The sequence below is a fragment of the Schistocerca serialis genome, chromosome 5 (assembly GCF_023864345.2).
Source record: "Schistocerca serialis cubense isolate TAMUIC-IGC-003099 chromosome 5, iqSchSeri2.2, whole genome shotgun sequence".
Taxonomy (NCBI): Eukaryota; Metazoa; Arthropoda; class Insecta; order Orthoptera; family Acrididae; genus Schistocerca; species Schistocerca serialis.
Window position 1 is genome coordinate 330,145,650 of NC_064642.1, and position 4,791 is coordinate 330,150,440.

Consider the following 4,791-nt stretch of genomic DNA (forward strand, 5'->3'; position numbering starts at 1 on the left):
AGGCTTAGTCTGTGGCTTCGCCTCCAATACCGAAACTTTTTCCTGTAACTCGTCAACTAGTGAGTGTTACTTTGCTATCAATTCACTAATTGTCACCTTCGTTGATTCCTCTTCGGTCAGATTGATCTCATCGGCCAATCTACCTGGAGGAATGTGCCAAGTAGTATCTGCAATTACTTCCTCTGGATCTGCGCAACCCACACTGCTACCGTCCGGCCGTATAACGTCAGCTCCAATCTCATACACGCTGTAATCTACGTGCTTTTCTACCAATCGTGTCCGGCTATTACTAAAATTTTCGTAATCTTTCTCCTTAATACTCTTGCAATGTTTAAACTGGAGTTTTGCGTCGGATGGGTCGACTACTTCTACCACTATAACTTTCGGTAAGGTCTGCCGGTTAGGGCCAGAACTTTCCGTTACTACTTCAACATCCAACTCCTGCGGGGCGAAACACGACGAATCTTGCTCGTGCTCCCCATTAACATCAACTATTTCTGGTAAAGGCTGCCGGTTAGGGCCAGAACTTTCTATCACTTCACAAATACTATCTTCCTGTGGGACGAGACGCGGCAAATCCTGCCCGCGCTCCCCATAAACACTTATCCTGTACAGGCCCTATAATTTCTTAGTTCGTCGTATAAGCGACCGAACTGCCTTAACCAGACCTCATCCCTCTCTGCATCCCCTCGCTCGATGACGGACGTGTTATCCGACATCTGATCTTCTCGCAACAATTGCGAATCATTCTTAAACTCAATCTCCAGTTCCGCTGTGAGTGTTACAGCTGCCACTTTATAATCGATTTCCGGAACACTGCTTAAATTGTTCTCGTTGACAGTGAATGTATTTTCTGCTGCCGTGTCTACCGCTGATCTACTACTTGTGGGCGCACCCCTTTCTCTTAACACTGACACACTCTCCCGCCGTTGATTATTCCATACGGAATTTTCATAACGACGACACCTCGGTTTTCTACTGTTATTGGGCCGCCAAAATTTCTCCACGCCCGGTCGGCCCCTCACCGGCGCGGCTAATGGTTTCCCTGTCTCGTCCCAGCAGATATGCTCCCCGGATACTGCTGAGGCGGCTGGTCACACCCTCTGGCGTTATTACTATTCTGCGAAGCCCGTATCACGCTAGTATGATACTGGTTTCCGTCATTCCTGTTATTATTTGCATTGTACCGTTTGTTATTACGGTCCGAACCATTATTGTTATTACTGCCATGGTTGCAGTATGCTTTATTCCTATGGTTATCGTTGTTGTGGTTGTTGTGGTACCCGTTGTTGTTACCACGGCCTCTACCACTGTCGCGATTATTGCGCCAATTGTCCTCGTCCTCAACTCTTTCCAGGATATCATTGATTGTCCTGTAATTGCATCCTACGTAGCGTTTTGTATCATCTGGAAGCTTCTTGTAGAGTTCCCAGACTATTTCGGATTCCGTGCGGCGATCACGAAAATATTCTAACTTGCGGATCCAGCCCTCACAAAACTCCTTCTTCGAGCCGCGCGAATTCGCATCGGAAGGGCTCGATACGACAAAATCGCGCCAGACACTTTGTTGTTTTTGCTCTGACCAGTTTTCAGCCAGAAACAAATTTTTAAACTCGTCAAAAGTCAGGTTCGTAAAGTTGAGGTTTAAGCCACAACGCTTGGCATCACCATCCAACACATCAATAACCGCATTAATTTTTCTCTCATTAGTCCATGATCTGGGTAAGACTGTTTCACAAATTTTAATGAAATCCGTCGCGAATATACCGCCCTTTTTCAAGGGGTCGAACCGCTCCTCTTTCGTCAACAATTCCGAACTATGTGCACAGATTGACACACAGATCTGTTTTGCGTCAAGTTTCTTTTCTAATTCCGACACTCTCGTAATTACTTGGCAAGCGTCTCCACTTCCCTCTTTTTCTCTTCGCAGGTATTAGCCTGCTTCCTCACTTTAGTATCTACTTCGGATATTAAAACCTTTAAAGTTTCCACCTTATGTTGATCCTCTTTTTCCACTAATTGAATTTGTTCCGTCACCTTATTCTCGATGATCGGAGCAACTGCTTCTCCTACACTTTTCTCGATTCTGCTAATTCCGGAATCAAAACGAGTATTTATGCTCGCAATTTCCGCCCGAACGCCTCTCATTTCCTGTTTAAGATTATCGATTTCGGTATTAATTACAACAATATCTTCTTTGATTTTATTAACTTTTGTGTTAACAACTCCAACATTGTTGTTAACAACATTAATAGCTTTGTTCTGATTGTCTAGCTTCCTGTCAATTTTTTCAGACTGAGTTTTAATTTCTGCCGAATGACTCTCGATTTCGTTAATCAAAATATTCAATAAATCAGTTAAATTCCCGGAAACTACCGGTTTTACTTACGTAGCGGCTTCCACTTTAATTGTTCTCCCGTATTCGTCATCAAGGGGTTCAGATTTGATTTTCACTTCCGATTCCGAAACATTTTCTAAAGTTTGGAATTCCATTTCTGCTCTTTGTTGAGTTTCGGCGGTCGCATCTTTCATGCCAGCCGCCTGCTCCAGAACAATGGGTTCCGCGGTGCGCGCTTCCCACTGTTCGACCGATTGTTCCGTACCCAAGTCTACCAAATTCTGGTAATTGTTGCCTTCACTCATTTTACCAATTTTCAATATAAATGTCAAATCTCAAATCAAATTAGGATTCCTCCCACTACTTCTTCTCGTTGACGTAACGAGCTGTTCGTAACCAGTACTTTGTTACGAGATTTGCACAATGCAAAATTCGTGTCCAGAACAACCTCAAATTTGAAGATTGTCCTGTCACCAGGTCGCCACGTGTAACCTCCTCCTCACTTAGCGACCTTAATGACAGTGAAAAATTAGACCGCGTGTACCTAATGGAAATTTGGGAAAAGCAATCGTCACCGAAGTTAATCAGTCGGTAAAGAGGGAGGAAAGGGTTACATCTAACTGAAAGGAAAAATGCAAATGAAACTGGTGGAAATTAATTTTGGAAAGGGGTAAAGTTAATAAAGAAAGTAAATGTGCGGCCGTTACGTTAACAATTAACTAGCGGTAATTAGATATTAGAGATTTGGGCGAAATTACGGTCGCCAGTCCTATGGACAATTACTATAGTAACTGAAAAAGAAAGGTTATTACACATACAATCAGCACTAGAAGCGTGGCAACTGAAGGTTGACACGTGTAATGTGAAAACTGAAAGTTTGTCAGAAGTAATAAATTTCGCTACACTCTGACTTAATTTAGCAAAAGAATTAATAAAACCGGAAAATTGAAAGTTAATTTAGTGACTGAAATTAATAGTGAGCTTTGTTTCTGAAGCACATCGGAATTCAGTAAAATACGGTTAGTCTTGGGCTACCTCAACAATCATTTCAAAAGCTACTTGAATCTACGCAATTTAGAAATAAGAGATTCAAGTTTAAACTTGAATTAAATGATTCTGAACAATTAACAATAGTAAAATTTAGTACGTACCAAGCTGAGCTGCAGTCACAGGTAAGCTAAAATACGCTAACAAAACTCGCAGTCTTAATTTGTGCTTGTGTAATCTAAATATTGTAGCCAGCTATGAATACCTTAACTGAACTTTGAAATGAAAGCAGTGAAATCGAATGATATTACTTTAATGCTGGCGTTCGAATTTCAACGACGCTCGGGTTCATTCCGGAAAAGGAAGGAACCCTGCTTGGTAATGCAATTGGGACAATGAGCAACAAGGGTTCATGCTACACTGCTGTAATTTAGTGGGAAAAATTTAACAGTTTGAAAAGCTGAGGTCTGCCATACAGTTCGAAAACTTTACGTGTTACCAGTCTTCCTTGTTGGTTGATTGAAGGTTTGAAGTCGTCGATCGAGGAGGTGGCGGCGGCAGTCACTCATTGTCGGCCGTCGCTGTTGCAGAAGCTGGATGTTGGCGCGCCTTCTTCTCGACACGGTCTCCAGCCGAAACGGACTCTTGATGTGTGCCAGCTAACGCTTCCCGTCCGCGACACTATGTCAGAAACTGCTCCACTGCCCTCCTCCAGCCAGACTCCCTCTGCCCGCGCTCCACGCGGCCGAGTTCACTCTACCAAAGATCCTAAACACTTTGGTTCTCCACACGACCTATCGATGCATTCGTTCGATAGCATAGTTTTCCCTAGGCAAGACCCAGCGTAAAAATACAAATAGTATTTACAAAACAAACCAATTATACATCGACAGAAATGCATGTATATACAAATAGTAAAACAATTACAATATACAAAGACACAGAAACGTCGCCCGCAGCTCGTGGTCGTGCGGTAGCGTTCTCGCTTCCCACGCCCGGGTTCCCGGGTTCGATTCCCGGCGGCGTCAGGGATTTTCTCTGCCTCGTGATGGCTGGGTGTTGTGTTATGTCCTTAGGTTAGTTAGGTTTAAGTAATTCTAAGTTCTAGGGGACTGATGACCATAGATGTTAAGTCCCATAGTGCTCAGAGCCATTTGAACCATTTGAACAGAAACGTCATATCTTCAGGTAACAAAATAAGGAAAAAAATTTGTAGTACAATAGATGGAAGTAAGAGGATATGCATTTCCGGCGTTACAAAGTGGTAGATGGATACCATCAACAGTGTCACATGCTCACAGTCCATGAGGAACAGGAGAGGGATTTTAAATTTAGTTCAAGATATTCGCACAAAGTTTGATGGTTAGGAACTTGGTTCCCTGAACTCTTCTCTCGCTGGCCGAATACTGGCGCTGAAAATTTCTTCCGACAGGATTCAAAATGGATCCCTCCCGTTTGAGTGTCAA